Below are 12,686 nucleotides of genomic sequence, written 5' to 3'. Positions count from 1 at the left end.
TGCCTCAGTTGTCTCCGTCTATGACGTAGCTGCTTCGCCGGCTATGCGATGTTGCCACGCATTTCGGGTATCGCGTACGGTGTCTCGCATAGAGATATAAGAATAGAGTGCGCGAGTCATATGCTCGCACGTAAGAGACTGCGATATAGGAATAGAAAGAGAACGCTGCATATGGGCCCCTGCTGTCTTTGTCTATGCACGCATGCGTCTTCGCGCTGCTCAGTGTCTATAACGCATGTAGAGATATAACCTATAATAACGCATTTATGTTCTAACCTCTTGAACCCTTTTGAAAATATATCCTTAAAGAATAATTCCCAAAATTACAAAATTATTACAGCAAAGTACATAGTATTACCATAAAATATTACTTTTTTTTGAATATGGAATTGAATATGGAATTGTATATAAATATACTCAATATATATAATAATAAAACAAAATTTATTACATGTTGTTCATACAATGTTAATCATAAAATAGAATAGAATTCTATATTCAGTCTTTTATTATCCAACACAAAAATTAAATTTTTTAAACACAAAAATTAAATTCTTTTAACACAAAAATTAATTCTTTTAAATCAGTCTTATTATTTAACACAAAAAAATAAAAAAATAAAAATTTTACTACAAACAATATAATATCAAATGCACTGTCACGACTTTTTGCACTCCCGGACCGCTCCGGGACGTGAGCCGGATCAAAAGGACTTAGGAGAGCGGGATGGTTGGCCTCTCCAGTGGTTTCCTCGCACCTCCAATACTCTACGAAATGTTCCGAATGTTAGACGCGTACCTTCGCGTCCACGAAATCGCGAAAACCTAAACGAGACGCAAAACGAAGTGTGGAGGTGCGTGGAATCGGCTAGCTTGACCTAATCACGGGCGGGGTTAATGAAGGGCGGCGCGATATTCGGCGGGGTGACACGTTAATTTCATACTCAGCCAGATAACAAAGAATATAACATTTATTGAGTACTGGTTGTCGAGAAAATAACAACGTTTATCCATCCGTCACTCGCGAGAGTGAGGTTCAACGCAAAATGTCGCGAAATAAGGGTACGTCACGCTTGGATTGCGTGAAAACCACGTTCGGAACCGTACGAAAACTCTGTCGCAATGATATCTTAACTTAACGCGAGATATTCGGCTCGGGCGCAACGGGGAGGCGCCGAGTCATTTAACCAAGCACGTCGCGATATCGCTAATAATGTTGGGCGCCAGGTGTGGAGAAGGCCACACCACCTTCGACTCGAAGTACGCGTCTAATAACCACGGAACGCCAGAGAGAACTACGCAAGCAACATCTAAACGCACGAAGCGTGTGAACGCCGGTAATTTCTTAACGCGAGTATAGGACGCAACGCAAGTAATACCGGACGCAAAGTTTCTCAACGCGAGAGCACAATTATCAACCCGTAATAACGAGATCCGAACACAAATCGATACGCTAACACCGACGCGCGCACACCAGAATTTCCCGACGCGAAGAAACGGTAACGCAATTGACGAACTACCGGCCCGTATGCGGCCGTACACCAAGGTCGCGAGGACAACGCAATATACTCGCGATATCGAGCGCATTAACGCCTATCGCGATCTCCAGGGATTCGTCACAACGCTGGTACCACGGTTCCGCGGCCACGATACCATCCCGAGGCCCTTCGCTCTCGTTATCGATCGCGAAATTACACTCAATCTCAACATACGTTATCCCGAGAGCGTGTACCGGAGGGCGGTGTCGTGGCTTTACATATCGCGATTTACGGGCAACCTCACCGGGGATACGCCTCCTCCTGGGCTCCTCGCCGTCGCCTTCCACCACGATCCTCGATCCTCCAGACAAATATCGAAATACCCGACTCGGGGTGGCTATCGCGTATCTTACGAAACGTATCTCACCGACGGACGACCAGAGAGTGAAAACGCTAGACCCGCTCGATTGCGGAATCGATACGGTACCCCTTCCTGAGGGGCGCGCGAGCCAATCGGGCGCGAGCTTGCAAGCCCGCGGTGTCCCGGCGCAGTGCTGTCGATACGAGATCCTTCGGGGGCGTGCAACGGTTCCTCGGCGGCGTGCGACTCCTCAATTCTGTCCTTAGCAGCGGACGGAATTCGGTTCTCGCCGTGTGCCTCCGGTTTGACTCTGGGGCGGTGATCAGTCACCCCGTAGGTCGATGTTTTGTGGAGATCATTTGCTGAAGCCGGGTGTTTACCCAAGCGCTTGGGGCCCCGCTATCGGCGGCCTCGTCCGTCGCTGCCGCACGTGCCGCCCGCCTGCCGCGTTGCTCTCGCCAGCCCGCGATCTCTGCTGCTTCCGCATTTGCCACCCCTCCTGGGTTATCGATCGTCCTTGATTTCCTTCGCCAAGTACTCCCTCGAAGGTTTGCCGGGGTGTGGGTGAAGTGCCGCGCGTATTACATTGCATAAAAAAAAAGAAAGCAATCAGAATGCGGAAACGCGATTAAATACGACCCCTGGAGATCTCGCCGTTGCCTCCCTGGTCCGTCCCTGGGCGCGAAATTCCGCGTCCTGTGACGGCGGCGGGGCGCCGCGACGAGGCGGCGAGCCGCAACGTCACAGCACATTATTAAATATTGATAAAAGTATACAGTTTTGCTATTGTCCACTGAAAATCGTGAGCTTATTATTTTGCATTCGTATTCTTTGTGTTTGATCTTGTAAAATATTGCTTTTGTGTTTTAAACGAATATCTATATATTTTTGTATTATAAGTAAAATTAATTGATTACGGTGGTCCATAAAAGGCTCTTGCTCGAGATAATGTTTATTATCATCTAAAATTGTACTTGGCAAAATTTCCAATGTTTTAGTAATTAGTGTTGCATTTATGTTTTTAGATAATAAATTTTTACATTGACGTATGATTTTTTCTGTACATTTGCAAATAAAATTCACATCATTAGATGCAAAATTTAAGCCTCCACGATTTTTTAAAATTGTTAATTTAGATTTAAAAGTACTAATTGGTTCCATCTAATAGTTTACAGCATTTTTCACAGTGAATTTTACGTTTTAAAATATGAGCAATTGAACCAGCTGTATGTTTAATGATTTATTCTGTGTATTCAGAAGAATACTAACCTTCACTTTCAATGTTATAATTATGTTCAAAGATATAATATTTATTATTTTGCAGAAAATCATTAATTTGAGTGGAAGTAAATTTTACTTTACAAGAAGTTTCTTCTCTTTTTTTTTTAAATCAGATACTGTATTATCTGAAATAATTTTTAAATTTTCATTATTGATATTTGTAAAATTTTCTGCAGAAATCAGTAATGTTTCATCTAACGGAGAACAATTTGCAGAAGAAGAAATCATGATATTCAATTTGTTGTTCAATAATTTTTTATACGCAGATAAATACTGAGTTTTAGTCGGATTATTATTATGTTCATTCATTCTTCTTATTAATGAAAAAAACATTTCGACGTGGTCCTGTGATAGTTTATAACTTAACATATATTCAAAAATGTTATTTTCTATTAAATAATTAGAAAGATTGTAGACGTTTTTCAAACAAATAATACCCACAAAACCTGTCTTTACAGAATCACTGTGAACGACTGCTTTACGTATAGTACCAGACTTTGCATCTATATTACTGACAGAATTTTCTTTGTTTGATTTTTTAATTTTTACATTAATTTCTAATTGTTCAATATACTTAACGTATTCTTCAACTTTTTTTTTTAGTTCTGGTAAAGAATCTTTAGTTATGCTCATTCGGCCTGGTGTTTTGCAAAATTTATTTCGAGCATTCAATATGTCAAATATATCATTGAAGTTTTTGCAAAATGTCGCTGTTGAAGAAGCGTTTACAAAATTCGGATTTTTTAGATCAAATTCAAGAAATCTTAAAGCAGCTGAAACACTATTGCTTAAAACTTGAGCAGCCAAGAATACCTTCATCTTTTTTTTGTAAAAATTTACGTGCCTATTTCGAATTTTGCAAGCACAATGTAACCTCTCACTTTCTTGTATGTTATGCAATTTTTTAATGAATTCCCAGCGTATATATTCGTTGTTATTATAAATAATTGGACCTTTTGTTGCAAAATAATTTCGAACAAGTTTAAGACAATGACAAGGATCATAAAAAATATAAACAGGTTGTAAATTTCCTGGATGTTCAAAATATGGCTCAAAATAATCTTTATCTTTATAATTTAGATTAGCGCCTAATAGTTCGCATGCCGTTTTATGGGCTTTATCACCGTCAAATGTTACACTGACTACATTAATACTTTTTTCATTTAGTTTTATATTAATAAATCTTTTAAAGAAATCGATTTTTCTACGCCATTCAAAGAATTAATCAAGTAATGGGCTACTGGAGTTTTAAATCCGCCATTTATATTAACTAACATAAAAACTAATACTTTACTGGCAACTTTAAGCTCTCCATCTTTGTTTGTTTCATGTAGTTGTCCACCGAAATCTACAAGACCCTTCCACGAATGTGTATTTTTATCCCATTCTTTATGCTGCTTAATATTCATCTCATCAAAAGTTATATTAAAAATAAGTTTTTTACCTTTCTTTGATTCCAGCTTAACAATATTAGATACATTATTGATAATTTCTTCAGAAATCCCCGGTTTGTATTTTTTTGCACAGATCCAACTGTTAAGTGTTTGAGTACAAGGTAAGCAATTAAGAAAACTACGTCTAACTACTTCGTATGCAGCTGGTGAATGAAAGTGAAGAGTTCTAGCAAAATTTTTCAAGTTGGCAGGAAAAGGAGCTGTTGGTTTGCGTTCTTTCATGCGTATTAATAATTCTTGTACATGTGGTGGCAAAAAAGTCCTATCAAGATACAAATACATTAAAGAAATTTTGTACACTGTTTAATTTTGTAGAAATAATGTAAGAGAATTGTATAAATATTATGTAATGTACATAATGTATATCAATATCTATTATATATTATGCATAATACACATAATAATATATATTATATATAATGAGTACAAATGTATAAACATAAATATAATATTATATATATATAACCCACACAGCACATAATATTGCAGAAATATTGCAGTAACATTGCAATATAGCAGAAATATTACGTATTAAAATGAAATATTGCAGAAATAATTCTGATATATTACACTTTTATAGATAATATTGAAATATTACAGTAATATTGCTGTAATATATTGTTGAAATATAATAAAAATATTATTTAAAAAATATTATTTTATTAAAATTTTATTAAAATATTATTAAATATACATATACATATTATTCTTGGTAAGATACAATAGTATGTAATATTGGCAAAATAATAAATTTATCTTTGGTCGGAATTTTATAAGCTTTTGCGCATACATTTTGACACAACCATGATTCTATACATCTACTTTGTTTGGCTATGATTATTCCAAAATGTTGCGATTCGCATGGTGTAGTGAACACATTTGTATCAGGTATCAGTTTTTTTCCTATAATATACAGATTATTTTGACTTTTAGCAATATTGTGAACGCAGATGACAGTATTATTCTTTAATAAAACGCAGTTATTTTTGTTATCGTCACAATTTAAATAAAATAAATCTAAATGCAATATTTTATATTGTTCTTCATAATCTCGTTCATGATCCAATGGACCATCTTTGTGATTTTTCTGTAGAAATTTTTTATTATGTATTTCGGAACGGCTAATACAAAAATTTAATTCATTTAATCTTTTAGCAATTTGTGTTGAAGTAGTTTATCTCCTTTTCAGACCAGTTTTTTTAAACCACAAATGTAACTTTCAAATTAGAATGCGCTAAAACCATCTAGAGCACCAAATTGTTTTATTTATTTTTATAGAAGGTAATAACTTTAATCAATTATGTATTGGCCGTTGTTATCTACTATCTTTTGCCATCTTTCGGGCAGCTTCATAATTCCCCGTTCAAAGAACTTCCTGTCTTTCTCGGCAAAAAACTGTTCCAAGTGTTGTTTGACAGCTTCCTCAGAAACGAGGTGCTTTCCATTCAAGGAATTTTGAAGTGAGCGGAACAGATGATAATCTGATGGTGCAATGTCTGGAGAATACGGAGGATGTGATAAGACATCCCAGCCTAGCGCCAATAATTTTTGCCGGGTTTGTAGAGATGGTGTGCGGCCTAGCGTTGTCACCCGAGCAAGATCATGCTCTTAATTTGGTGGGATTGGAAAGGTGTTGTGTTTTACGAGCTACTTCCGAAGAACAGAACGATCAATTCAGATGTTTACTGTAGTCAACTGGATAAATTAAATGCACCGATTCACAAGAAGCGTCCAAAATTGGTGAATCGTAGAGACGTCGTCTTTCACCATTACAACGCTAAAATTATTAGCGCTAGGCTGGGATTTCTTACCACATCCTCCGTATTCTCCAGACATTGCACTATCAGATTATCACCTGTTCCGCTCCCTTCAAAATTTTTTGAATAGAAAGCACCTCGTTTTTGAGGAAGGTGTCAAACAACACTTGGAACAGTTTTTTGCCGAGAAAGACAGGAAGTTCTGTGAACGAGGAATTATGAAGCTGCCCGAAAGATGGTAAAAGATAGTAGATAACAACGGCCAATACATAATTAATTAAAGTTATAACCTTCTATAAAAATAATCATCGAACATTTATAAATAAAAAACCGCACAGACTTATTGACCAACCTAATACAATGGAGAATATATACGCACTAAATTATGTATTATGTTGTAATTGGAAAGGCTGTTAGCAAAAAAGGAGGGAAGCTAGTGGCAGCATTTATTGATTTCAAAGCAGCATTCGACTCCGTGAGGAAGAGAAAAAATTTGGGAGGTACTGAAAAGAGAAGGGATTAGTGAACAGCTGAGAACTAGGATAGAAGATCTGTACGAAGAGACAAAAAGCGTGGTAAGAGTGAAAGGAGAAAAGGGATCATGCTTCTGGACGGTCAAAGAAGTCAGACAAGGATGCCCGCTGAGTGCTATGCTCTTTATACTACTGCTGGCAGACTTAGAGGAAACAATGAGGAGGGGGCAAGATGGAAGCGTGGTAGTAGGGAGAATAAAATTTTGGACGTTAGCATACGCAAACAATATAGTAGCTATAGCAGAGGACGAAGAGGAGATGAAGAAGATGATGAAAAGACTGCGGAGAAATATTTCGACAGAAAAAAGCTGAGAGTGAATGTAAGGAAAATAAAGGTAATGAGATTCAGGAAGGGAAGAGGTAAAATGAAGAAAATGGAATGGAAATGAAAGGGAGAAGAAATAGAGGAGGTAAAGGAAGTCTGCTATCTAAGCTACACATTCCAAAAAAACGGAGGACAGGAGGCGCATATAAACGAAAGAGTAAGGAAAGCTACCATGGCAATGAAACAAGTTTGGGGAATAGGAAGAAGGTTATTTGGAGGAGACTGGATAAGACGAATTAAGTTATACGATTCGCTGGTAGCAAGCATAGCTTTATATGGAGCAGAAGTGTGGGGATGGAAAGAGAGAGAGAGAAAATAGAAAGAATGCACGAAAGGTATATAAGGTGGACATTGAGCCTAGACTGGAGCACACCCGAATACATGATAAGGGAGGATACCAAGAGAAACAGAATGAGAGTAAGTGCTGGTAAAAGGGCGATAAAATACGAGGAAAAACTGGAAAAAGGAGAGGGAAATGAGATTGCACAAGAATGCTGGAAAGAAATAAAAGGGAATGTCAGGAAGGAAAAGGCAAATTGGGAAGAAGAGAGAAGGAGCTTTTATGAAAAAAGAGGATACGCAACTGAGGAGATAGAAATTAAGGAAAAGAGGAAATGGCTGTGGCAGTATAGAGGAGATAACAAGAAGAGACAAAGACATTCAGAGTCAAGAGGGAGAGGAAAAAGTCAGAGAATCTAGAGGGAGATAGCAGAAATTAGAAGGCCAGTGTTCAAATTTGAACTGAATAAGATGCGTAAATAAGGCACGGATATGTAGGGAATGATATCTTTATTCGGGATTTCTCAAGAACGCACGTGTCGCTAGCACATCTCAACGAACTCTGCCCGCACACACTCATACCACACAGGAGACAAGCCTGCCAACCACTCGAAAAATAAGAATTTTCTCTCACAAGCCACACAAGCGCTCTCTAACAAAGTTTTCTCTCTACAGCCAGAATACTTAGAGAAAAAAGGGAAAGATAAGTCCATGATCAGGGTAGCGAGATTTAGGCTAGGTAATCAGATGAGAGGTGGAAGATATTGGGAACCAATAGAGAAAAGAAGCTGTAGAATATGTGGTGCAGAACCAGAAACATGGGAGCATGTGTTAGAGCGGTGCACAAGAGGAGAAGAGGAGGAGAAGCCAAGGAATTGGCGAGAAGATTATAAGGATACTGAATACACGCAGAAAATTTTTCTCGTAAATACAAGTATATACGAACAAAGTAAGTACCATACTCAACTTGCACGGCTAGGATATAGTCATAATATGCAAAAGACTTCAAGAAAGTATAGGAAATTTAGAGAGCACAGAATAAAACTATACGCAGAAGTAAATATTTCCATCAAGTATGGGACTTTTTCAAGAGCGCGTTTTACTATATGTAGAACGCACGTAAAAGAAAAATTACCATACTGAATATGTCTTCTCTCTATACTATGCTGCAATATGTATAATTGCCTTAATGGTAATAAAAATACTGAGGATAATTAAATTATATATATATAAATACACACTTTTTAGTGATAATTTTATTTATTTGGTATTTCTTTAAAACCATTTTTTAACAATATAATTTTCGCTTTCACTAAGCCTAACGCAATGTGTTACAACAGAATCAAATAAATTGTTCTTAGTTAAATAAACCCACTTAAAACAAGTATTATCATAAATTTTATAGGATTGTATATGTTCATCTAGATAGCACTGTAACATTCTTTTAGTTAAAATAACAAAGTCATTTTGTTCTTTATTAATAATAATAGTGTGCACAAAATAAAAATCTATTCTTTCTTCGTTGAATGTAACGATAACAGCTCTTTTGTTAATAATATTATTGTTGTAACATATCCACTTAGCAACTAATATGTTAAATTCTACTTGAAAAGGTATAATACAATTATTGACAAAAGGTATTTCGCGTACATTTTTTTGGGCAACTGGTCCAAGAGTTAACAAATGGCAGGATAAAATATTATATTGCAACCTGTAATTTAAAAGCAGTTGGTGTTTTATAGCTATTGTTCTTGAAATATTTACTTGTCTATTTGTAGCTTGGGATGTTTTTTTCCCTTCTCTATGTTTACCTTCAAATCGCATACAATTAGTTTTCCATAATACACCGACAAGCTTCATTATTCGAGCATAATGAATTAAAAGTGATGTTTCGGTTTTATCTTGCCTGGAAATTTGCTATTTAATAAAGTTAAATATTCATTAATAATAGTGTCTAATAAATGATATGTTTCACAATGAACTCTTGAACTAGTTGTAAAGTCGATTATTTGCTTTAAAAGAATAACAAGCTGCCAACATTCGTCTTCCTATGGAATAAAAGAGCCGATAATTAAACAGAAATGCCTTACTAATAATAACATTTCGACAGAACTAATTATGATTGCTTTATTTTTCAAGTTTTGTTCAGTGATTTCCACAGGTTTATTAATATTATCTTTGTGACTGTACCGAAATGATCTTATTCTAGTATTAACGTCTATTAAAGCTAAGTATTTCTTATCAATAAAATAATTTAGAAATAACGCCAAATCGTATCTGCATACACCTTCTAAAATGTCATGCATAACATCTACATATAAATTTTTTGTAACGTGAAAATAATCTAAATCATTGAACACACACTGACTAACTATACCAGATTTACTCACATCCTTTAATGCCAAAAATGAAGTATAATTATCTACATTACGGAGAATGCACATACGTTCATCTAAGAAATCGCAAATATTTTTTCTATTAATTAGACAAAATTGACAAAAAATGTAGCATTGAAACTTTCCACGAAACCAAAGATAGAATGGACACCCAAATTGTCTCCCACCACTAAGGACAAAACAAAATATACTTGCTTGTTTCCATCTTTATGTTTAATTGTTATACCTTCTGTTTGTAGGTAATGCAACTCGTCAATTGCTTTTTGAAAAACACTTTTATTGCCAAACATTTGTCGATCAAGTGAGTTAAATAATAGGAACAGAAAAATATTATCTAACTTTGATTGCATGTAAGGAAGTAAACATGGTATAGTTACATAAACTGCGCCGCACTTAGATAAGCCTTTATGAGAGCCTAACATATTATTATTCTCATAATCATCAAAAAATAAAAAAATAGGATAAACAAGCTTTTCTATGATATGCGAACTTATCTCTTCCCAAAGAGATCCCTGAACAAAATTTTCTATAATATTGTTATTTAATCTCAGCGATTGGTAATATCTTAATGTTTCGTCAAAAAGATTTGGGATTTTAAATATTTTTCGAAAAACTTTGCAAAGAGGAATAAACTGTGCATACACTGGAATACTTTCAATAATATTAACGCCATTCTTTTTTCGGAATTCTTCTCTTTCTCCGCTTAAATATTGTTCAGGAAGTATAAATGTATCATAGCATTTCAACAATTTAAAGAAACGCCATTCGCTTTTACAATCCGTGAAAGGGTCACTAAAATCTGCGAATACTTCTTTAATAGCAGATATTGAATCTAAACTTAAATTAAAAGTTTCGAGTCAATTTAATAAATGTTTTTCTAGTAAAAGTAAATAATTGTCGATGAGATTTCCTGTACTTCTCACAATATCATTTACCCTAACACGAGGTACGTCTAAATAAGCGTATAATTTATTTGTGAAATTAATCATTTCTTTATGTTCCTCTTTTACGTTTGTCGCTTCACTAGTATTGTGGCTACCGTTTTGTGGAATGTCGAAAAATAAATCGTCTTCTAAATCAGTTTTAATATCAGAATCAGAGTTAATTTGTATGGGATCTACTATATACTCCACATTTTCACATTTTTTATCTTCATAATGTTGTATATTTGGATTTGTTCCCACCGGTAAGAATTTATCTATTGCATCTATGAAATCGACGTTTTGATCATATTGTTTTATAGTTTGGTTATTATATGTAATATTAGTCTCTGATAAATGTTTGTTATATCTATGTTTCTTAAAAAAATCAAATATAACAAAAGATCTGCTGCAATTATTATCGTTACATCTATATATTTTTAATAAAGGATGGAATTCTTTGTAATGATTTAGAAGCGACTTATTATCGAAACATAAAAATAAAGTGTGCAAGTAGAAACTTGCACATTGCTTCCTCATAGTTATTAAGTGTGCAAGTTGAAACTTGCACATTGCTTCCTCATAGTTATTAAGTGTGCAAGTTGAAACTTGGACATTGCTTCCTTAGAGTTATTAAGTGTGCAAGTTGAAACTTGGACATTGCTTCCTTAGAGTTATTAAGTGTGCAAGTTGAAACTTGGACATTGCTTCCTTAGAGTTATTAAGTGTGCAAGTTGAAACTTGGACATTGCTTCCTTAGAGTTATTAAGTGTGCAAGTTGAAACTTGGACATTGCTTCCTTAGAGTTATTAAGTGTGCAAGTTGAAACTTGGACATTGCTTCCTTAGAGTTATTAAGTGTGCAAGTTGAAACTTGCACATTGCTTTCTTAGAGTTCTTAAGTGTGCGAGTAGAAATCTGCATATTGGTTCAGTTTTTAAGTGGGCAAGTATATTTTTATTTTTTTATTTTAGTGAATGTACATAATTATGTATACAGGCTCCTAAAGAGTTAGGTGTGCGAGTAGAAACCTGCACATTGCTTGATTAGAGTTTTTAAGTGTTTAAGTAGAAACCTTCGCACACAAAGCTTCCTCTATGATGAAGCATTAATTTTTTTCAATGTATAATTTTCAGTATTTATTTGTTTTGGCTTCCTCATAGAGGAAGCTTTGTGTGCGAAGGTTTCTACTTAAACACTTAAAAACTCTAATCAAGCAATGTGCAGGTTTCTACTCGCACACCTAACTCTTTAGGAGCCTGTATACATAATTATGTACATTCACTAAAATAAAAAAATAAAAATATACTTGCCCACTTAAAAACTGAACCAATATGCAGATTTCTACTCGCACACTTAAGAACTCTAAGAAAGCAATGTGCAAGTTTCAACTTGCACACTTAATAACTCTAAGGAAGCAATGTCCAAGTTTCAACTTGCACACTTAATAACTCTAAGGAAGCAATGTCCAAGTTTCAACTTGCACACTTAATAACTCTAAGGAAGCAATGTCCAAGTTTCAACTTGCACACTTAATAACTCTAAGGAAGCAATGTCCAAGTTTCAACTTGCACACTTAATAACTCTAAGGAAGCAATGTCCAAGTTTCAACTTGCACACTTAATAACTCTAAGGAAGCAATGTCCAAGTTTCAACTTGCACACTTAATAACTATGAGGAAGCAATGTGCAAGTTTCAACTTGCACACTTAATAACTATGAGGAAGCAATGTGCAAGTTTCTACTTGCACACTTTATTTTTCTATAAGAGGGGAAGGAAGAGCAATTAATAATAAGAAATTCTTATTACTCACGCTGCTCAGCATGATACCAATAAAGCAGAATCTAAAGACGCTGTTTACGTATATTAAACTAAAGTTTAAAGACAGCAGTATTATTATTAAC

General features: G+C 35.3%; 1 long non-coding RNA gene and 1 pseudogene across 1 annotated transcript in view; one reads left to right on the top strand and one right to left on the bottom strand.

Moving 5' to 3' along the window:
* Window positions 1–12,686, top strand: part of LOC143906634 (uncharacterized) — a 111,930-nt gene that overhangs the window by 67,040 nt on the left and 32,204 nt on the right. The gene's annotated exons all lie outside the window — the stretch shown is intronic.
* Window positions 8,743–10,538, bottom strand: LOC143906641 (uncharacterized; annotated as a pseudogene).

The sequence above is a fragment of the Temnothorax americanus genome, unplaced genomic scaffold, assembly GCF_048541705.1.
Source record: "Temnothorax americanus isolate GAGA-0224 unplaced genomic scaffold, ASM4854170v1 Scaffold74, whole genome shotgun sequence".
Lineage (NCBI taxonomy): Eukaryota > Metazoa > Arthropoda > Insecta > Hymenoptera > Formicidae > Temnothorax > Temnothorax americanus.
This window is presented reverse-complemented; position numbering and strand designations above follow the sequence as displayed.